This window comes from Neofelis nebulosa, chromosome 1 (genome assembly GCF_028018385.1).
Source record: "Neofelis nebulosa isolate mNeoNeb1 chromosome 1, mNeoNeb1.pri, whole genome shotgun sequence".
NCBI classification, from domain to species: Eukaryota; Metazoa; Chordata; class Mammalia; order Carnivora; family Felidae; genus Neofelis; species Neofelis nebulosa.
The window spans coordinates 7,891,439-7,915,467 of record NC_080782.1 but is presented as its reverse complement, the minus strand read 5'-3'; the positions used below and the strand labels follow the sequence as shown (position 1 = coordinate 7,915,467).

At 43.9% G+C, this 24,029-nt stretch overlaps 1 protein-coding gene across 3 annotated transcripts in view; it reads left to right on the top strand.

The window, feature by feature from the left end:
• ATPSCKMT (ATP synthase c subunit lysine N-methyltransferase) overlaps nucleotides 1–24,029 on the top strand; it is a 203,714-nt gene that overhangs the window by 179,246 nt on the left and 439 nt on the right. The window contains exons 5-6 of one of the 3 annotated variants that reach the window (XR_009257649.1): nucleotides 21,432–21,564; nucleotides 22,434–22,564. The gene's annotated coding sequence lies outside the window, so the exon portion shown is untranslated. Of the gene's footprint in view, nucleotides 1–21,431; nucleotides 21,565–22,433; nucleotides 22,672–24,029 lie in introns of all 3 variants that reach the window. The other 2 variants (XR_009257648.1, XR_009257650.1) reach the window with 2 other exon arrangements.

Below are 24,029 nucleotides of genomic sequence, written 5' to 3'. Positions count from 1 at the left end.
GGATCTTCAGATGGTCTCTTGCACTTTTTAAATGCCTGTTTGTGTGTAAATAGTCGATGTGTTCATCACGTGTGTTATCAGCTAGTCACTAGCTGATTCTTAAAGACCTCCCTGTCAATGCGTGTTTTGTCAGCGTATATTGTTTCTGTCCAGACTTCAAAGCCAGACAGCCCAGATGTGCCTGGACCCCCCCCGGGCAGCCTCTGTCTCATCCTGCCCCATTGGCAGTATGTTGCAGAAATTCGTACTGGATGCAGGAGGCCGGCTCCTCTGTCAACTCCCTGCTCCCCTTTCCTCCCTGAATTCCAGCTGCCCTACCATGTCTGCTTCCTGGGAATTTTCCGAAAATTCTGCGGTAGAAGAAGGGAGATAAATATAACAGCTGGCCCTGGCAATGGGCCAGGACTTGTTCCAAATACCTAATGTATTTAGGGACGTGCTACAGAATCTGTGAGTTCCAGATCAAATGAAAATACTGGGCCCCGTGCATGCAAGAATGATTAGGAATTTCAAGACAATGACAACGAAACACTAAACCAGATCAGGTGGGGGGGGGGTGCATTTAAGCATGGAGGGGGTGGAGGGACATGGTGTGATCACACAGGCTGCGTATTAACTCTTAAATGCTCATGTTCCCATTTCGCCGATGGGTATGCTGAGGTACATAAGGGTAAGTCTGATCAGTCTAATAAGTTCACAGGATGAAAACAGCACCGAGGAGATTGGAACACAGGGGTTCTTGGTTCCAATGTGCGCCCTCACGGCCTCTCTAGGGAAGAGGCCTCCCTCCGAACGTTCTCTTTCCGTGTTGCCAACCGCCCTTACCCGTAGCCCCTAAAAATCATACCTTCATTAAGAAAACAAATCCCAACAACCATGACTAAACTGACCACCACCCCAGTAACTTATTGGCCATCTACTCTGTTGTAATTTAAACACAGTCTCTGGGGAGTCTCCTCCCACCACATATGCACACACACACCAAGAAGCTTAATAAGGTTTTAAGCCAACAAAAATCAATCTTGTCTGTCCTGGGAGAGATTTTACTGCTATGAAAATCAGATTTTCTCCCTATTGTTGTAGTAACAAAATTACATTTCCTTTAAAACACTCCACTTAGTTTTGCCCATTTATTCGCTTTATAGTTCTTTTCTTCCCTTAGTTCATTTTCTTCCACGAAATCTGTGAGTTTTTATTCTAGATTGTTCCAGATTCCAAGCAGTCGAGATAAGGAAAAGTCTATTTTAATTTAATCTACTCGGATTCAGTTGATGTTTCAATACACTGAACATACAATGAGAGGGTCACTCTGCAGGAATGCCTTTTGCTTGTTTCGTGAAAATGTACTTCCTTTCCAACAAGTTTTGCCAAGAAGTTAATCTTCATGTCAAGAAATGCTGTTGGGTGAATGAAAAAAAATGTGACGGTCTGTCCTCTGGGAGAGCACTTCAGCAACACTCTTCCCAAATACTTGAAGCCAAGCCAGACTGTTATTAGAACAAACAATTGATTAATTTTGCAGCATTCGTGACAGAAAACTTGTATGTTAAATGTCTTCTTTCTAATGAAGTCGGAGTGCTGGGTGAGTGACTCATTAGAATGGTGACTGGATTACTTGAGGTTCCTTTTCCAGGACAAATGACAGGGTGTCTCTTACATCTCCAGACCTTCCTCCCAGATCTCCCGTTTCGTATGCTAAAAATTTAGCTTGCGAGTTGGGGGAATAGAAGAAGAAGCAAGGATAGAAGGAGAAAGCAAGTATCCTTGGAAAAGTGTAAAATGAATTAAGTAGATCTGATTAGTGAAAGAAGACAGCTACATTTCAAGAAGATGTTAAATGTTCTGTACAAATCATTTTATGTTGATTAAACAGTATGCTGTAATTTCTTTTCTAAATTGAATGGGCTACAGTGAAAAATAGTATCTGGCCCACCCCACACAATAACTTCCCTCTGAAGACCTTTACTGCGAACTGAGAATTTTAAATTAGATGAAGAAATAACAATGCATGATGTTGCCTAGCAACCGCTATATGTCTGTTAGTAACCGGGAATCCAAATGGGTAAGTTTGGGGCCACTTTCAGAAACAAATAAACTAATTACCTGGGGCATAATTAAAAGAATTTCCCCAAGGTGAACCCCTGCCGGTATCATTTTATCCATATATTTGTGCCGAGGAGAGAGATTCTCATGGTAATAATTATGAAGGTTCACGATTGTGGCTTGAATCAGTTGTGGCTCTTGAATCAGTTACACTCTGGGTGTCTAGGAGAAGGGGCTTTGGTTTGGGAGGGTCATGATGGTCCTGAGGCTCTCTGAAGGTCAGACCACACAATAGAATCCTTAGCAATTGCGAGGAGTGCAATGCTTACTGGGCTTGTGGGCGTGTGCTAGATAGCCCATCAGACTCTCATACCCTGCTCACGCCTCAGCAGTGGTGCTGGAAAATATTTCCCGCCAATTCACCGATCCGAACCACTCATTTCACCAACAAAAAATAGTCATTTCTAACCACACCCCCTGATAGAACCTGAGTGTGGTAGTTGAAGGCTGTGCAATGTGGGCTTTTGGAAAAGGTCTTTCCGATATTAAGAGGCTGCCCCTGGAGGGTAGATTTCTGATTGGGGTCTTTAAAATGTTGCTGAGCCACTCCCAGGTTGTAGATTAAAACCGCTTTTCACACGCTTGGGTATTTTCCCAAATCTGGGATGCCATCACTAATGTCAAACGCCAGTCTTTTATGTATTGCTAAAAAAAGAAAAAATGCTGCCAGTGAAATTGATAACAATGCTTCTTCTCACTTGAAAATTTTATAGTATACTTATCGAAAGAGCCTTTTTGGATTAGACTTAGATTTTTACCATATGTCCAGCATGTTTATACATTAAGAGGGAAAAATATGGATGAAGAATGGGTTACAGTTTTCCTAAAAAAACTTCACATCACAAATTTGAGTTTTCTCACTTTTTTGCCTGAACAGGTGTTTTTGGTTTTATTTGATTTTTTGGTTTATTTTTTGTTCGTTTGTTTGTTTCTGGTTAACCCAATACTACTCTTTGTGTCATCAAGGACACTGATGCTGTGTCTTTTCTGAAAAATAACAAAAAGCCACGGGACTGGCTCTTACCTAGCTCTGTCATCATGCGGCTACCGCGGGGGTCGATCTAGGTGATGTGGAGTCGGAAGGTTATAAAATTTGGGGAGGGAGGCCACAAAATTGCAAATTACAGACAAAATCGGGTTACAATCATGGTTATTTATTTAAAATGGGAAAAGCAAAACATTTTGAAACATCACAGATTTGTGAAGTCAAATTTTGCTCTCAAAAGCTGTCAAATACCACAAATATAAAATACAAAAAAAGAACGTAGATACTTCCATTAATTGCGTGACTGCATCAATCTATGATGCCCTTTTCCCTACATTTTCTGGCCGCATACTCTGATTGCCACATTGCAACAGCCATCAAAGCAACTGATTCTCCCATATAAGGAGCAGTTTGGTCATCACAACACTTGATTTTCTGGAGCATTTCATCGCTTTGGTTTGATTTTACACGCTATTTCATTTGCGCCGGCCGGATTGCGTCAGGACGGGATGCCACGGTGTTGCTCAAAAGCCATCTCATGTACCAGAATGCGTACGACGTCACCCACAGAATATGTAAGACTTCACCCACCAACAGTTTGATGTGTTGTTACATGTTTGTCCTCTTAAGACAGAGGGATTCTAATCGTGTGATTTTTATAAAAGGGTGTGGTTTGTTTCTAGCTGTGAACATTTCATTTGTTTTTAAGGTTAAAAAAAATGTAATATTTATTTTTGAGAGAGACAACACAAGGGAGGAGGGGCAGAGAGACAGACAGACAGACAGACACAGAATCTGAAGCAGGCTCCAGGCTCCAGGACTTGAACTCACGAACCGCGAGATCACGACCTGAGCTGAAGTTGGACGCTCAACCGACTGAGCCACCCAGGCGCCCATAAAGATTTTTTATTTTTCAGTAATCTCTACACCCAGTGTGGGGCTCGAACTTACACACCCGAGATCAAGAGTTGCATGCTGTACTGCCTGAGACAGCCAGGTGCCCCACAGTTCATTCTTGAGTTTCTCTACGGAAGAGCACCTCCATTCGGGTTTGAACTCATGCTAACTGAGCTCTCTGCTTACAGTTTTACACCTTTGAGGACTGGGACAAGTTCGCACTGACTGGCTCCAGGCTCCGTGCATTTCCACCCCTGTCCTCTGCTGTATTAGTCTGTTCCAGCGGACATAGCAAAGAACCATAGAACAGGGCAGCTGAGACAACAGAAATTTATGTTCTCACAGTTCTGGGGGCTGGAAGTCCAAGATCAAGGTGTCAGCAGGTTTGGTTTCTCCTGTGGCCTCTCTCCTCGGCGTGTAGACGGCCACCTTCTCGCTGTGACCTCGTGTGCGCTTTTTGGTGTGTACGGGCATCCTTGGTTTCTCTTTCTCTTCTTATAAATACGCGGGTCTTCTTGGATTAGGGTCCCACTCTTACAACCTCATTTAACCTTCACTACCTCCTTAAAGGCCCTTTCTTCAAATACAGTCACCTTGGGGCTTGGGGTTTCAACCTAGGAATTTGGGGGGTAAATGATTCAGTCCCTACAGGGGCCATAGATAATGTTTAGGTTGGAGTATGACCTCTGGACCTACACTTCTGTGTCATGCTGGGTGAGACGACACAGTGCGTGGTAGGGAAATCCTGGAAGCGTTCCTCTACGGAGATAACTGGTGATAGCGTGGTTATGCTTGGACGTGATTATGAGCCATGTGATAACCTCATGTGGTAACCTCGGCTACCAAACAAGCTGTTTCTCCTGTTCGGCTTCCCCTTAACAATGTCCCAAGATGCCTGTGACCATTTCGCCCCTGCCCAACACAAGGAGAAACTATGGGAGGACAAATCAGAGTAGAAGGTGTTCTCAATCCTCACCAACGCTGGTCGAGTATTTTACCTTTGCAAATTGTACTCAAGCGAATACATTGCTAAGGTGCATGCCAGGGCCTCCGTAGGGTCTGTGCAAGCGAGGGGTCCTGCAGCTTAAGTTTTGTTTTTTTTCATGGTAAATCCATCTCGGAGAACAAACTTTGATGTCAACTATGGAAAATTGCAAAAGGCATGTGACTCGCTGTTCTCCAGCCCTTCCCTACAAGTGTTTGGCTCCAAGGGGTTAAAGAGTCGTCTGCTTCATCCACAGGATTTTCTTCTCAATTGTTAACATTCAACCTGCATGCTTTTTTTTTTTTTTTTTCAAATTGAACTTTGTATTTTGAGATAACTGTAGGTTCACATGCAGTTACAGGGGATAGTATTGAAAGACCCTGTGCACCGTTTACTCACTTTCCCCCAGTGGTCACATCTTGCCAAACTGCGGTGCGATATCACAACCAGGATACAGACATAGATACAGTCAAGACAGAAATTTCCGTTACTAGCAGGATTCCTCATGTTGCCTTTTATAGCCACACATGCCTCCTTCTCATACCATTATTCCTTCATCCCTGTAACTAGTCTCGTCTCCATTTCTAAAGTTTCGTTATTTTGAGACTATTATATAAATGGGTCACTCAGTATGTAACATTTTTAGAAAAATGTTTATTTATTTGTTTTGAGAGAGACAGAGAGTGCAAGCAGGGGAGCAGCAGAGAGAGAGAGGGAGAGAGAGAATCCCAAGCAGGCTCCACTCTGTCAGCACAGAGCCTGATATGGGACTTGATCTCACGAACCATGAGATCATGACCTAAGCCAAAATCCAGTCACACGCTTAACTGATGGGGCCACCTAGGTTTCCCCAGTATGTAACATTTTGAAATGGGTTTTTCCCCACTTAGCATAACTAGAGATTCATCCAGTGTGTATGCCTTTTCTCCATCGTTCAGAGCCTCTTTATATTTGTTTTCTGTGTAATGTTCAGGGTTTCTTGTTGTACTTAGTGGAAGGAGTCAGGAAAAGTACATCTACTCCCTTCTCGGAAGCAGATGTCCACCCTGCAGGGTCTGATGCTGATAGTTTTGATGCCGATAGTTTTGATGCCTGTTTTTGTGTGGGCGATGGCAGTGACAGTCGCCTCACCGGGAGCAAAGCCAGAGACAGTAATATGTGAAGAGATGTGTCTTACGATGAAGCACAGTATGTTATGTAGGCCATGGTGGAGTCTTCCCCTGTAAGTATAGACCATCTAGCAGGTAATCTCTCCATTAGCCATACTTTATGGCTCACCAGAATTCTGGTCTCCTCACTTCTCTTTCCCACTCTGAAGATATGAAAACCGTAAGGATATTAAACTTGTCTCCTGGTTAACAAAGTGATTGAGAGGCTTGGGCACAGTTTGTGTTACAGGTTGGGCTTCCCGGGAGCAGCCCCTGGGAAGGGGTTGGTCATTCAGGGCGTTTATTTGGGGGCATCCTGGGCCCTGACCTCTGTGGGAGGGAGCTGTAGGAAGAGGGATGGGGCAGGGGCCTGGGTCAGCTCTGATGCAGACCCCGTAGCAGCTCTGGCCACCCCTGGGCAGAGCTCAGGTGGCTAGGATGACCTTCAGAGTCGTCTGGAGCCGGTCCCGGCCGGCCAGCCCTTCATGGCAGAGTCTCCCGGTAGGACCTATGCAGTCAGCCAGGTCCTGTGTAGCTCGGGCATCCCTCAAGGGTCTGACCACTGAGGCCGCCTGCCCGCAGCACTCTGAGCAGCTGGGCAACATGTCCTTCATCAAAGGGGGCTCTGGGCGGGGCCTCACAGTGTGCACTGCAGGGTGTCAATAAATGTATGTATATCGAAGATACGTTCTCAAGATTGTTTTACTATTAAGGGTGCAGAGTCACAACTATCCTAGAACTGGTTCATTCTGTGGGAAAATAATGCCAGCATCAAAATGGATAGTGATTTATAAGTTCTGATTTGTTTTTTTTTAATGTTTATTTCTTTATTTTTGATATATATATAGAGAGAGCGAGTGCACTGGTGGGGGCAGGGTGGAGAGAGAGGGAGCCACAGAATCCGAAGCAGGCTCCAGGCTCCGAGCTGTCAGCACAGAGCCCGAGGCGGGGCTTGAACCCACGAACTGTGAGATCATGACCTGAGCCGAAGTCAGGCACTCAAGCCACTGAGCCACTCAGGTGCCCCTAAAAGTTCTGATTTCTTGGTATGAGTGTTTGGGTCTTAACATGACTTTTTTTCCCCCTCCCTAAAAGGGTTGACTTACATCTATTTAGACTTTCAGATTAATTTTCAATTTATTCAGATAACAAAATGTAAAATTCTTGTTTTCTTTAAGCTTCTAAGTCCTGCTTGTAAATCTGATTGTTCTTTTTATAAATCCATTGAATTTTAACAATCCTATTCAAGGGTGCTTTTATTAGTGTTCCAGTTGAACAGACAAAACTGCCTTAAATAATCAGCCCCCTTTACAACTTGGTTAATTAAATTCCTTTAAACATTTTTACTGCATTTATAAATATAATACATTTGATTTCTCCTATGTAGTTGATGTGATAAATTAAACTTATGGATATAGTAAATCTCAAGTTCTCTTAAGCATCCCAGTGCTATTTACAAACCTAGCCAAATTCTTTCAGCTTAAAATCTCACGTCTGAAGTAAATTGCACATTTTAATGGAACCACAAAGAGAATTTGCTCGTTCCGATAGACCAAATTATCCAAAAACACTTCACACACTAGATATATGTAGGTTGTTCCCCATTGTAACATATGAGCGTTGATATTCTAGCCTACGGAGAACTGGTTCTTGCAGGTGGGGTAATCATGGTTCAGCCAGGTTACAGGAAGGGAGGTCTTAAGCCGAACCTTCCTTACTGGTATTTATAAAAACAAACTCCTATTACCAAGTCTGTGAGCTTGGTGAAACCCAAGTTCTCTGTCTCGTGGGTGGTCTGATCACACTGCACAGAAGGTTCATGGAGGAAGATATGACATTACCCGCAGGCCAGAGTCTTCCCAATACAGGGTCAGGACATGGGAGTCTTATGGCATCCAGTGGCAGTGGTACCGTTTACTGAGTTCCTGGTCTATGCGGTTCACAAGGCATGGAGGTTATTACTGACATATTTAGTTCAGTCACGTAGCTTGAGAACCACTCATTTTCCCAACAAAAAATCCCTTTCTGACCCTCTCTATATTAATTAGAGCATTCTTGCATGTGGATGGAGAATTGGGAGGCTGACACTCTTGCTGCAGCCATCTTGGTGTGTGTGGGTTTGCCAGTGAGAACACCAGCCAAGGGTTGGGGTTCTCCAGAAGGCCACTGAGCATGCCCACGGTGTAACTTGTCTATGTGGGAGTATTTTAAGATGGGCTATACATATTTTAAGGTCTTCCAAGGGTTAAAAGTGGAAAAGTAGTTTTATCATTTGCTCTGGTCTGAATTGTGTCCCAAGCCCCTACCCAAATTCATATGTTGAAGCCCGACCCCAATGAAATCACATTAGGACGTGGGGCCCTTGGGAGGTAATTAGGTTTAGACGAGGTCATGAAGATAGATCCCTCATAATGGGATTCGTGACCATGTAAGAAGACACGACGGAGTTTCCTCCTTCTTTCCCTCCCAATGTCTTTCTGTCTCCCTTCCCATCATGCTGACACAGTGAGAAGGCAGGGTGTTCTGCAAGCAGGAAGGAGGGCTTTCACCAGAACCTGAGCATGTTGGCAACTTAGATCTTGGACTTCCACCCTCCAGAACTGTGAGAAATAATTGTCTGTTGTTTAACCCCCCGCAGTCTATGGTATTTTGTTATGGCAGCCTGAGCTCAGTAATTCACTGTTTCTGGGTATATTGGGATTCTCGTCCTAAGCAGAAAGATGTTGGTTCTCTTTAGGAGAATTTTCTCTGGGACTCATGCTCTGGATGCCCGGGCCCTTTGTGCTTCAGTTGGACACACGAAGTCTTTTTATGGTCATTCGTAGGGGGACTGTGGGGACTCCTAGTTCACACCCATCAAATGGAATGGTCTTGCAGCCCATGTCCTAAGGGTTCAAATGAACTCTCACCAATTATTGAGTTAACTGAGTTGAGCAAAGCCCTCAACCTCACTGGGATTGCACTAACTTCCCTCCCTCCTTGGCTAAACTTTATGTTTCCTTAGCCTATGTCATTTTCATGGTTTCCATTGTCTTTAGAAGGACGAGTGCATGAGTTTTTCCTCTCATTTGAGTCTGCAGTGAGTTCCATCCCACTGCCTGGAAGCAAACCTCTTTTAGGAATTGCTGTTTAAGAAATATTGATCCATGTAGAAGGATGTATGTAGTGTACGTGTATGTTATAAAGTGTAATAATACAGTCAACACCCAGGATACTGAACATCTCATGGAGTCCAGGGAAGATGGAGCCACTAGGCCTCAGGAGGAAAGGACATCGTGCAGTTCTAGGGATCTTAGAAGCAAGAGCTTCTGGACCACCTCTCCAGGATGTGGCTGTCAACCTGATGATTCAACGCCAGATCCCTTCTGTCCGTCATGTATCCCTCAAAGTTGAGCTCCCAGGCGGGAGTCTGTGTGACCTAGCTTGCTCACGCACTCAGCTCTGTGGTCAGGATGTGGCAGGTCCTATGTTTGGGGGCCCAGAGGGAGATGTACAGTTTCCCCAAAGAAGGAAGGGAAGTAGACAAAACAAAAACTCATCATCCCTCATGCTCTCCAAGCTAGGAGTTGCTGGTGGGACTTAGCTGGGGCTCCCTGCCTGTGTTCCCACTTGTTCCCAAGTGGGTTTTCTCTGCATTTGGCAGTGGTGGGCCCAGAGTATTCTATTCTGTGGCTGGTCTCACGTTACTCTATTGCTTGGAAAATCCTTGAATATCATTTGAATGTCATTTTCAACCTTTCCAATTTTCCAGCATTGATACAGATTTTCTTTGGTCAGCTGGTGCTAATTTTGAGAAGGAGTTAAATTCAGTGTTTGAGTCATATTTTGAGTTGTAGGAGCTATTTCTGGAGCAGGTTGGCAGGGTTTGTGGGTGGGATGGGAGGAAGAGGGCAAGAAAGAAGTTGAATGTAGCAACTTTCACTGAGTAAAGGAATATAGGAGCAGGGATGAATTTGGGGGGAAAGAGGCAATATATAGATTTTTAATTTTTTTTATGTTTATTTATTTTTGAGAGAGGGAGAGAGAGCGAGCGCGAGTGGGGGAGGGGCAGAGAGAGAGGGAGACACAGAATCCGAAGCAGGCTCCAGGCTCCGAGCCGTCAGCATAGAGCCTGACACAAGGGTCAAACCCACAAACTGTGGGATCATGACCTGAGCCGAAGTCAGACGTTTAACTGACTGAGCCACCCAGGTGCCCCTCGAGTCTTAATCCTTAGGAGTTTGGAGATGTCTAGTAGGTCTTTGCAAATGTGGGCTGGATTACTCAACTTCTCTTCCGCTTGGGCCACAGTTTTCTGCTCATTCCCCCTCTCCTGAAGGTCCGGCCGTCACCACCTGCTTTGTCTTTGTCCACAGTATTTTGTGTCTACCTTGCCACAAATGAAAACAACTACCATTTTAGGAACTTATGCGTTGAACACATTGAGCATTGATATATATGTTTTATTTCCATTTCAGACCAGCCTTGCAAGATAGGTCTTTTCTGTCCTTGTTTTATAAGATAAGGGGACTGAAGCCTAATGAGGTCCCCTCTGCCCCGTTTCTGCATGGTTTTGTCATCAGCCATGGTGGGACTGGTGGAGTTAGCCGGAGAGGCAGGATGGTTCAGGGCTGAGAGCAGGCTCACCGCCTGATTTGAATGTTGGCTACATCATTCACTGGTTGTGTAACCTAGTTAGTCTCTTCACCACTCTGGGCCTCAGTTTCCCCATCTGTAAAGTGAGGGTAATCGCAGAACATACCTAATTGATTCATAATGATAACTAAGGGAATTAATATACGTAAAGCACTTAAAACGGTGCGTGGTACGGCGTGAGCACGATGTAAATGCTCGTCATTGTCGTTATCTCTGTGTGTGTGTAGTATACAGAAGAGAACTTGCCTGGGCATCGGGACAGTTAATTTGCTGTGGGATTTTGAGGCGGGTTCATTTTGCCGTCGGGGATTCCATTGACTTGACTGTGGAATTAGGAGGCAGATCAGATGTTCTGTAAGGGCCTCTTAACACTTGGTCGAAATGCATGAGGGGACAAGGAGTGTTTTTGTGTGCTCTCTGAAGTTCGTGCCACTCCCCCAAGAGTAAGATGCCAGGAAAGACTCGATAAAGGGTGACTGTCAGGATGGGTCCTCCTGGGCAGAGCCTCTGCCCACAATGTCTCTTGCTTGTGGAGGTCAAACAGGACCAGCCTTATATACACAAGCATGAGAGGCCGTAGGGCAGAGCAGTGGGGCTTTGAGAGCAACGGAGCCAAGCATGGGGTGATCAAGGATGTGGCAGCAGCAGTGAAAATTCAAGGACTCACACACCTTCAAGGAAAGAATTCTTACTTTTCTTTATGACCTAGATGGCCTCTGATGAGTCCCAGGGACCCTTTCTCCAAAGAGTGTTTTTAATTGGTTAGTCAATTAATTAATTAATTATAGAGAGACGGGGAGAGAGCGCGCGTGTGCGTGCACAAGCGGGTGAGAGGGGCAGAGGGCGAGAAAGAGAGAGAGAATCCTGTGCAGGCTTCACACTCAGCGTGGAGCCTGATTCAGGGCTCATCACAGGACCTGGAATCATGACTTGAGCCGAAGTCAAGAGTCAGATGCCTAACCAACTGAGCCACCCAGATGCCCCTCCTAATAATGTTTTTATGTATGTATGTATGTATGTATGTATGTATGTATGTATGTATTTTGAATATTTCTCCCCTACATATAATTTATTGTCAAGTTAGCTAACATACAGGATATACGGTGTGCCCAGGGTTTTGGGAGTAGAGTCCCATGAGTCACCATTTACATACAACATCCAGTGCTCATCCCACCCAGCAAGTGCCCTCCTCAATGCCCATCACCCATTTTCCCCTCTCCCCCATCCCCCTCCATCAACCCTCAGTTTTGTTCTCTGTATAAGAGTCTCTTACGGTTTGCCTCCCTCTCTGTTTGAAACTATTTTTCCCCCTTCCCTTCCCCCATGGTCTTCTGTTATGTTTCTCAAATTCCACATATGAGTGAAAACATATGATGTCTGCCTCTCTCTGACGTTTTATTTCGCATAGCATAATACCCTCCAGTTCCAGTATCCTCCAGTTGTCGCAAATGGCAAGATTTCATTCTTTCTTATTACCAAATATTATTCCGTTGTATATATAAACCACATCTTCTTTATCCATTCATCAATTGATGGACATTTGGGCTCTTGACATGATTTGGCTATTGTTGAAAGCGCTGTTATAAACATTGGGGTACATGTGCCCCTATGCATCAGCACTCCTGTATCCTTTGGATAGACTCCTAGTAGTGCTATTGCTGGGTTGTAGAGGAGTTCTATTTTTAATTGTTTGAGGAACCTCCACACTGTCTTCCAGAGGGGCTGCACCAGTTCGCATTCCCACCAACAGTGCAAGAGGGTTCCCGTTTCTCCGCATCCTCTCCAGCATCTGTTGTTTCCTGAGTTGTTCATTTTAGCCATTCTGACCGGCGTGAGGTGGTATCTCGGTGTGGTTTTGATTTGTGTTTCCCTGATGAGGAGTGACGTTGAACATCTTTCCACGTGTCTGTTGACCATCTAGATGTCTTCTTTGGAAAAGTGTCGATTCATGTCTTCTGCCCATTTCTTCATTGGATTATTTGTTTTTTGGGTGTTGAGTTTGGTAAGTTCTTTGTAGATTTTGGATACTAACCCCTTATCTGATATGTCATTTGCAAATATCTTCTGCCATTTCATCGGTTGTTTTTTGGTTTTGTTGATTGTTTCCTTTGCTGTACAGAAGCTTTTTATCTCGATGAGGTCCCAGTGAAAGACCTAAATGGGAGACAGGAAACCATCAAAACTGTAGAGGAGAAAACAGGCAACAACCTTTTTTACTTCAGCCACAGCAACTTCTTACTCAACACGTCTCAGAAGGCAAAGGAAATTATGTTTTTAAGTGCACAAAATAAAATACAAAGGATTACAATGGCAACCAGTTTTGTTAAAATATAATTCGCAAATATATGTATCAAATTGGTGATTTAGTGATATGTAGGCTTCTTTGTAACTATACTAAAAGCAAGCTCAAGCTCTCATGGCAGGTCTAACAGCTACCTGCATTTTGAAATAGTGACAACAGTAAATATTTTGAAATATCCGTGCAGCATTAATGTGATATGAAAACACCTGTGATTTCTCTTGGTGATAATGTCTCCAAGACAACTGTGGTTTGTTGCCTGCATTCACATTTGAAGGAAATGCTAAATTCCAGTTAGAGATTAGTGAAAATAAAGCTGTAACATTTCCCCCCATTCAAGTTTGTGGATCCTCTGAATTCATGCCATCCAGATAATGTCTATGATTCTGTGACCCACAGGCAGATGCAGAATGATACATAAGTCATGAGGCACGCCAGAGGCCAGGGAAGAACAATTTCTAAACAAGAGCCTGCAGAATTCCTGTTTGTCAGGGGGAAGATCTCCCAGAGAGTGTGGAAATTAGAAAATCCCCTCTCCAAAGGGCAACACGTTCATTGTAGAGGCAACTTTGGTGGCACAAGGGGTTGGGAAAAAGCATGACTTTGCATGCCTGTGCCCACAAGCCAGGTGGGGCTGGGCCTCGCTCATTTCTGACCTGGGTTTCTTGCAGAGATCGTGCATACGGACAGGGTGTGATTTCCTGTCAAAGTGCAATAGGGTTAAATATATAAAAATGCCAGCTTCTCACCCACAGTGCGACGGACCAGTGGGATGATTTAATGCAGCTCTCAATGGCACTGTTAAGATTTATGTGGATAATCATCCCTATGGAGGGGATGATAAGTTATCACACTTATTATTTGCATATAGAAAGGTCCTTCTTGAATTCTCTGCGTTCTTACAGCTCAACCCTACGCTTGAGAAGAAGGTGAACAGGTTTTAGATTTAATTAGACAGTACTAGAAAGGTAAATTTCGGGGATGTAACACATCAATAGTAGACTATGTATTGACACTAAAAGAAAGAAAGGAGGACATTTGTTTCCTGGTGCAGGCAAATCTGGTGTAGACACAGTGATCTCTGAAGCTTTAATGTAAGCCACGAACTCGTTCTAGAATGTTTGCACAGGGACCGTCATTTCTGGATAATTTTATGGCTATCAGCGCACAGGATCTGTGAAAGCCAGCTGGTGAGACCAGACTGGCGGACTGTGAAGTTAAGGCAGAGACCTGTGAGTCTCTCTCCACATGCGTTCTGCCTTTTTCTGATCATGTGGGAGTTCTTGCTAAAATTTCTTGGTATTCAAAAAGGATCTTTGAAGAAGTTAGAAACCATTGCTCTAGAGGATAGGCAATTACTTCCATGGAAATGCAATTTCAAATTTATTCTCAGCAAATTTCAAGAGACATCAGCATGTTCAGCTACTTATATAATACATTTCAGAGGTATGGCTTTTATGAAACAGCATACTTCGTTTCATATACAAAACTTTATTTCCTTATCTTTTTCATTTCTTTACTAATAAGTCCTTATTATAAAAACACTAGAATCTCAGTTTTTAAGTTCTATTTCAACATTATGTTAAAACTTATGTTCGTGAATAAGCTTGAGTTCATAGCTAGAGACTGGTCATAAAAGTTTCAGGTTGCGATAGTTTCTAAGGGAACCACTGCATTTAAATTTGAGATCAAATTAAATGAAACAAGGGAAGAGAGTTAACGGAGGCTCTTTGCTCATCTTTGGAAAATATGAGACGATGGGTAAATTTATCAAAGAAAAGTAGTCTATATCATGTTTTTGTGAGGTGATTCGTTTACATGGCAATACATTTTTTTCTTGTTTGAACTGATGGAATTTGGGGGTGGGATGGAATTCTGGAACTTTTCTAAAGGACAGATGAGAGATATACTTTTAATTAGATGATTTTTTTTTTCTACCATGGGAGTAACTTACTTGTAACTGTAGTGGAGAAATGGAGAAAAGCAGTAGGTGTCCAGAAGGTGGAGAGCCAGTTGCCACACTGATTGCTTTACAGACACGGAGAGTCTCCAAGTTTTTTTTTTTTTTTTAAAGTTTATTTATTTTGAGAGAGAGAGAGAGAGAGAACAAGCAGGGGAGGGGCAGACAGAGGGAAACAGAGAATCCCAAGCAGGCTCTGCACTGTCAGCTCAGAGCCCAATGTGGGTCTCGAACTCATGAACTGTGAGATCATGACCTGAGCTGAAATCGAGAGCTGGACCAACTGAACCACCCAGCCACCCCAAGTCAAGTTCTGAAACCTAGCAACTGCCCTAGGAGGGCTCAAGAATTCAGAATGTTCAAAAGGAATTCAGTCTCCAGTGTTAGAGGCCAGGCTGATACACAGTGTTGGATCTACCAAGGATAAAGGATAAAGTTAATGGTTAATCTTCTGGGAAAATTTCCCAGCATAGTTGCCTAGAATTATGGAAGCTGAGAACCATACTAGTGAAACATACTTGCAGCCCAAATTCTTCCTTCTCTACACACTTCTGCCATTCTACTGATAAGGTAAGGATGTCTAAGAATTCTACTACAAGAGAGGATTGCGACTTGGTGATGGTCATTGGAGGAGGCTATGGTGTCTGATGTTTAGGACAACCTGTTAAAGCACAGGTCTCCTGCTGGAGAGATGTGTTGACAATGTAGAAGTGCTCAGTAGGTAAGCTTCTGTAGGGAAAAAAAAAGGACTTTCAGAATTGGGTTTCTCGAAGAATCATTCAGGAGGCTAGCCACCGTGCCCACCTCCGTAGCTTCTAAACAGAACAAGCAGATTTAGCGGGCTTGTGCTTGGCGGCCGTGTGGCTAAGGTTGGCTGTGGAGGCTGGCTCGAGGGGATCTATTGACTCAGGTTTGTTCTAATGATGTGAAAAGGTCAACAGATTGGGAGAATGGCCTGACAACACCTTATGAAGCTGACATAATACTTTTAAGAACTAGCCAGGAAAAAAGTCTCAGCTCTTCCCAAGGAACATTTCCATCTTACAGGACTAGCCCCCTCTCTCCTGTTATCCGAACAACCCCGTGTCCTCAAAAGCTGTCTGGAGCAAGGCCCAGTTCCCGGGATCCCGTGTGCAGGCTTGAGTCTCTTGTGATTTAAGGTGTTGAGGATGAAGGAACCACCATCAGGCCATTTGCTTATTGTCTGTCTGTTCTTGCAACTACCACGGCAGGAGGACTCATTAGATGTGCTCTTAGTAGTGGCATTTTCAAGGAGGTACAGCCAGGTTAATTAAGAGCAAATCTTGTGAAAGGCAATTGTTTCTTTGATTGTAATCACTGATTTTGTGGGGAGAGTGCAATGAGGGAAGAGGGCTTAATTTAGGTAGCAGCTTGACTTTAAGACACCTGGTTATGCTCCTGAAAAACACTGGATTTGGAAGTACAAACGAAATGAAGTCCCCCAAAGAGTGAGTTCATCCTTGAAGAACAACAAACAGTGAATGTCTCGGGGGCGGGGGGGTTGCAATACTCCAGGGAACCTTGCACTACCCACCAATTCTACTAATCCGATCATCTGAACGTTCCCTGTGGGCTGTAGGCTCTTCGGGGGGAAAAGTGGACCCCTCTTGACTTTTGCATTTTTACAGTATTCACAGATACTTGGCACTCAAAATATTTGTTGACGGAATAAGTAAAGGGAGGAGGAGGCTAGTTTGGTTTAGTTAAGGTCAAGGATGTAAGCACTTGCTACGGTTGTATGCAACATTGAAACATAGGCAGTGTTTGGTTTCCGTCTCCTTTATGGAGCTGTCTATACGACTCCAGGAAAAGGAGTGAATGGCCCTCACTGATGCCATTGAACGTGTCCCGACGGGCCCACTCTCCTGACTCACCCCCTCGGCTCACTTTCCTACTCTTGCTGACTCACAAATTCAGAGACAGTGAATGTGGGTAGGCACAGAGTGATGTAAAATAATGATCCAGCTCACCAAACGGTGTTTCCCGTCTCTGGGGAATGCCTGCTCCAAGAAGGTTGTTCTTTCTGCTGCTCAGCTTCTCTCCATGACTTAGGGGCTGCCTCCCAGCCTTCTAAGACATCTGGACTCCTTGGCGTCTACATCTAAAAAGCAAAGCATGGCAGAGATGAACTATCTCCTCTTTTGCCAACTCAAGGCTCATTTGTGGGGGGACTCCCATTTTTCCCCTAAGAGGATTCACACATTCTCTTAAGTAACCCACACTGAAAAAGATCTCTCTTAAAGGGGAATTTGACTACCCACGGTAGGGTATCAGAAGAATAGCATCATTTATACAAGGGAAACACATGTGATGTGCATTCTCTACAGTGACACTTACCCCCCAGGAGGCAAAAATTGATTCTCAAGGTGGGGAGTGAAAAAAATCGTAGATATTACAATGGTTTGTGGACCTTTTACAGGGTCAAGGTGCATAACCAGAGTTACAGGTACTAAAATGTCTTGGGGAAGGGCGATTAGGAAAAAGCTAAAAAGGCTCCTTGTGGGGGAGAGGTGATGATGAAAAGCAGGCTGAGGAACACTGATCTACAGTAAGTGAGGTCATTTTATGCACCGTGTTTTGAGGTCCAGCTCACATCCGTACTTTTCTAGGAAGCTTTGCTTTCCTCTGTAGTGTTCAGTGACACCTTCTGAACTTCTCTGAAGCCCCCTGAAGGAGATGAGAGGAGCTCACTCAAGTGAGGGCCGGTGGGGTGGGCTGTGGGTTCCAGAGTGGCTCACCTGCCGTAGGACACCCATGGGTGCTCCGTAGGTGTGCTCCCCAGGTGCCGTAGGACAAGTGCAGAGGCAGGAGTTACTGGGGCCTCGAGACAAGATCAACCCCGCTGGCAGGATGTGAAACACCTTCGGGTGTTTTTCATTTCTTTTATGTTGTTGTGTTGGTCGCCTTCAGCGTAGAGCCCTGGGACATTCATTCATTTGATTAGGAATAAAAAACAAAAACAAAGTCTGATGCCTAATCTCCTTATGAAAACAGATTCTCCCCGGGTATCTTGCCTAAGGGGCTAGTGGTTAGGTTTCCACCATTGCCTGATTTCCAGAGCACCAGCAATTTGGTAAAGTTAGTTACTCACTTCTCTGACCCCCGGAACTAGGAATCTGACCCCAGGTACTAGGATTCGGTGCTAACCATGGATTTAAAAAAAGGGTCTGCTACACAGAACCAAAGAACTCACAGCTTATTTACCCTTATCGGATCCATGTATCTGAGAAAATGACCCACCACCGGCAAAACTTCCTGGCCAAGGAGAAGGAATGCCGTCTGCATTGAGAGGAAGCCTCACACAGGCTCCGGCCTCGAGTGAGCGCAGCTGGCATGTCAGCTGGATTCCCTGCTGGTGGCAGCCATCATCATGCCTGCTGCGTCAGTCAGCCCTCAGAATTTGCAAGGAACGTGACCCTACTTGGGGATCATGAGAAAGCCAGTGGCAATCTCTCGGTACCACAGGTAGCTTTTCTCTACTGCTCCGTCCCGGAACACTCTGCCACGGAGTTCATTGCACATACTTAGATTTGAGTGGGATGCAAACACACTTGTGATAATCCCTTTTCCCTTTTAAACGGTTGGTATAGTATCCAGTTTACGTTTTAAAAACTCATTTAACAGTACAGTATTTTAATATTGGGGTATGGGTGAAGGGGAGAGGGAGATACAGGCTTCCAGTTATGGGATGAATAAGTCACGGGGGTGAAAGGTACAACAGAAGGAAGAAAGTCAATGGTGTTGGAATAGTGTCGTATGGGGGCAGGTGGCAGATGCAATTGCGGTGAGCACAGCGTGACATAACATTTAAAAAATAAAAATGCATTATTTAATTCCTAAAACATAAAGCATCCTTAAAAACAGAAAGTGGATTTGACTTACAAATCTCTTTGAATACATATGAAACCAAACTAATAAAAATCGATAGCGAGGACGAGAGGCTGTAAGACTAAATTAAAGTGTGTGTAACACACACACACACACACACACGATAAAGCATCGTTCAGTACAATAGCAAACAAATGATTCCTTTAAAGAAAATCTCTAAGGTTTACCAAGAGCAATGGAATCTTCATGGTTTTGAAATAAATCAAGTCTCTTGGCACAATGCTAATTTGCATAAATCTGCATCCCACCCCCACCCCCAACCCCACCCCCCACTCCGTGTGGCTAACTCCAAGAAGGAAATGTGCTTTTGTTAATGGGCTAAACAAATCTATTGCATATTTCATATTTACTATGTTTGTCCTTTCTTAAATATTAAATATTTGGTTTCAAAATAATCCGTTTTATACTGCCCAGGGTAGGAATGACAAGACCATAGTTGAAGGCTACAGGTCATTGCCTGGGGGGCTCACAGTGACTGAAGTTATCAGCTGTGCCGCTACAGCCCTTGGTTCTTCACACACCAGCTAGCTCACTGAGCAGGCGTGATGCATAATGCATGTATATTGACAAAGCACTGTATGCAGAAACTCCCAGACCGACATTAATATACGTGACATGCTGGAACTTACCGCTCAGTGGAATCCTCTGAGTCAAGACCTGTTCCACAACTGACTGCTGACCCATTCTGACATTCAGATATGATGGCGAGGTGCTCTTGTGGTTCCTGCCAGCTCAGCCAGCCAAAGACATCCAGGGCCTGGAGGAGAGAAGGTTGTGGTAAGAGGATGCCCATCCCAGGAGAGAAGGCCATGCTTGGCTCTAGTGTAGGATAAGCCATCAGAGCCTGGAAATCAGGAGGCTGGGCTAGGTAGGTCAGGTCGCCAAGAATTCGCTCTCTGATCTTGGGCAAGCCAGTTAGTTTCTTTGGATCTCATTTTCTTGGACCAAACTGAGACATTTGAATTAGATAATCTCTCAAACTGAACTCTAAGTAATCCTGTAAGCCCTTTCTCTTTTTCTGAGAAAGCAAAACACTGAGCCGCTAGTTGCCCATCTATAGGGCAGCAGATGCCCCTTAAAGTAGCTGCAACTGCATAGCTGTCCTTGGTGTCCAGATGTGCCGGTATCCGGGGGGCCTAGTGTTTCTTCTCCCTTCCAGTTTCTTCAAGATAAAAAGTGAGACCTCTAGCTCTCAGCTGGATCCTTTCTAGATTCATTCTGATGCCGCCTGTTAATTTATAGGATTTGTATAATTATTTAGTCATGTGATATATTTAAGGTTTAAAGAAATTCTTTTCTGTTAATATTTATTTATTTTTGAAAGAGAGAGACAGCATGAGTGGGGGAGGGGCAGAGAGCGAGGGAGACACAGAATCTGAAGCAGGTTCCAGGCTCTGAGCTGGCAGTGCAGAGCCTGATGGGGGGCTCGAACTCACGAACCGTGAGATCGTGACCTGAGTTGAAGTTGGATGCTCAACCGAATGAGCCACCCAGGCACCCTAAGATTTTTTATATTTATTTTTATTAGAGAGAGAGAGAGAGAGAGAGAGAGAGAGAGAGAGAGAGAAAGCAAGCAAGTGGGGGAGAAGGGGAGAGAGAGAGGGAGAGAGAGAGAATCTCAAGCAGGCTCCACACTCAGCACAGAGCCCAGCACCACAACCCCGGGATCATGACCTGAGCCGAAATCAAGAGTTGGATGCTAAACTGACTGAGCCACCCTGGTGCTCCTTATCGTGTAATATATTTAAAACTATGTCAGGATCAGGATATATTTTACCTGAACAAGAGTTGCTCTTTTAGAGAATTACTTTTTTTGTAATGTTCCTATGCTGCATTTAATAATCTCTGCATCTCTTGATAGTGCTTTTGGATTAGTAAGCCACCCCATTTGTATATTCATTGGGTTAGAAATTTGGAAGCTGCTATTTATTTAGTAGGTCTCCAAATGAAGTCCATTGTGAAGGGAAGAAAGGAGCACAGTCTCCTGTACTGTAATTGAATTCTAAGTTTTCTATCCACCATTATGTAGGATTGAGCACTATAAAAACTTCTAAATTTTAGCTGTGCTGCAGTTAAACCAATAGACTAAAACCTAGTTTGAATTATAGCTGTGAAATTGCATTATTCTGGAAATAATTCCAGTACAAATGCCATAAAATATGATGATTTTTTTTTTGGACTTAGGCTCCCCCCCCCCCCCAATTTCCTTTCAGATGGTCTTATGACATCTTATGGCCGTTCAAAGCTGATTTACAACTGATAAGATGCATTAGTCAAACGTTTACTCATCTGCCAAAGTTGGTACTGATTGAAATGTTTTACATTTCCTATCTGTTTTGTCGATAGCTTTAGGGTTCTTCCTGGCGCGGGCTTCTGGGCTGTGCTCTTGCTTTATTCCTGCTTATCACCTCAGTCGATCGATCAAGTATTCGTTCCAGTTGATTGTTATTCATTAAGTCTTCTTTGAAATTGTTCAGAGAAAGTTAACTCCTATCTGTCTTGTATTTCAGATCCTCTGCTTGAATTCCATGAAACCGGCAAATGAAGCTTAATTACTTCAAGGGAGAAGAATGGATCTCAAACATGTGACCTGAAGGCACCCAGAAGAAGCGCTCTTGCTGACTTGAAAAGGGACAAAATATGGTGAGGGCTCGCAGATAAGTCAAACATCAGATCGCATAATTATACTCTACAAAATGTCTTGGCCCGTCTAAGCCCCTTTGCTAAATGTACTTTGCAAATACTATTGTGTGTTCTACAAAGCAGAGACCCTGCTCTGTGGGCGCTCAGTTCCTAATACTGTTGTTGACATTCAGTGCAAGGCTCAGGGAAACATAATTCTTGACAAGTAACCCAGTCCATCTATGTGGAGACGACCATCTCCAGATGAAAGATAATCCTTTTCTTGCCAATCAGGTAGAGCTAGGTCCTTTTAAATATAAAATTCTACAGGGGACAGGTTTACTGCACTTGTGATGGATGCATATATATACGCATGTATGCTGCTGATGAGAACCTTTTCCCCTTGTTTGGGTCTCCAGAGAGATCCCCACAAAAGGTGGGTGTTGGAGGGAGTAGGCTGGATCCTCTCTCCCTGCTGATGGGCTCCAGGGAGGGGGCATCGCCTAGGATGGGAGCTGGATGGCCACTGTCCATGCCTGTGCCGTTTGAGGAGGGAAGGGCAAGGTTCAAGAGCTCTGCTTGTATCTGGGAGGTTCTCTGGCTCTGGCGCAGTGGCTAATACCAGCTCTCCTCCTTCCTGTTTCCTACTGCTCAGGGCTTCCCTAGGAGCAGGTGCCTTCTCCCTCATTCTTGCACTTTCTCTGTGCAGTGATGAGAGTCCGGGTTGGCCTGTGCTCCTGCACTTTTCTGAGGAAGTCTCAGGGTCTAGCACCGGAGAGAGAAGGCTTCCTGCAGCCTCAGCCCAGACTGTTGTCCGGTCCTGTTTTAGGTGAGGAGCCGATTCCTTGATCCTCATTACGACCATTTCCCCGTCTGCTTTTAATCTACAGGTGAGAAGGAGTGAGCATCAGGACCCCTACTCCATCCCAGGCTCCAAAGCTTCAGTTTATTGTCTGGAGATCCCCTGCAGGCCAGCATCTGTATTTTGGCTATTCCGAGCAACCCCCTCCCCGGTGATATGGTGAGCAAGAGGTCTTTATTGAAGACAGTACCTCCCAGAGAGCTTAAATGAGTGCCGACAGTCCGGGGGTTTCTGAGCAGGGTCGCGGAATCAGAGACAGCTCCGAGGTGAGAACAGCACTGACAGACAGATATACAGCAATTGTCAAGTGGTAAACACTCCCATGCTCCTGGATCATGTCAGTGTTTGGCCTTCCTCTGGTTCTCAAAACTGACTTAGGCCACGTTCCTAGTGACCCCCAGTCTTTTGTTTGATGCTTCCCTCTCACCCTTCCTTTCCATCTACTTTCTCCTCTTTGAAATGAGAGCTTGGCGATTCACAATACGAAGAGTGGGTTAAAGCATATCTTGATGATAATTTTTTTAAAACCGCATGAATTTGCAAGTGCTTCTTAATGATCACAGTGAGCACATGAAGGGGATATGTACACAAATGCATGTACCTATATATGTACACGTGGCAGATGAAATACACATGGATATTTATACACAAATGTATACATGTGAAATATATATGTATACAGACATATGTGTGTATAATCCTCTGTTTAAACAAAAATTTGAAGATATCCATTCTTTGCTGTTTATGGCCCCTGTCAAATTTTAAACACATCTGAAATTTTAGTAGAATGTGCACCATCTCTTAGCAAAGGTCATGACATTTATTCATTCATTCATTCATTTATTCATTCATTTCTCTTTTGGTGGAACAAAGCAGGTTTACTAACTTATTTGAAGCCAACAGTTGAGGTAACAATCTGTGGGATTTCAAAGAAATCCAATCTTACGGAACGTCTGGGTCTGTACCATGAAATCAGGAAGCTTTCCTTATGTGATATACATTAGCATGACTTGGAATATCTTCCATAGAGAACTCCCATCATATCTATAGTCAGGTAACTTTGGGAAATATTGTGTTAAATAGTTTCCTTTCAGTAGAACTAATCAGAGCCTTGAATAAGCTAGAATATATTGGGGATTTGTAAGGTGGGATAATCGTGACATAATGGAAATCATCATTTCCCGTAAATATATTGGACTGTAGAACCCTTTCTTCAAGGTGCATCTCATCAGATGAGTGTTTTATAGGACAAACTTTGGGAAATGCATATCTAAAAACATCTGGAAAAAAACCCTATCTTCCCCCTATTAAATATTAGCTTACCTGTATTTTAGCTGTCTTTTATTTTTCTTATGGTATATTTTTATTGTCTTACTATTTATTTATTTATTTGTTTGTTTGTTTATTTATTTATTTATTTATTGCTGTCTTACTATTTAGATGTATATGTTTGTCTTCCGTCTCTTGCCTAAGCTCCTTCCCTCACATCCACTGGACTGCATACTCAGTGGGGACAGGGTGGTGGTTCATTTCTGTATGTCTCTTCCTCCCTTGCACCCTCCCCCAGCATAATGTCGTTCTTGAAAGAAACACTGAATTCACATTTGCTGAGTCGACATATGCC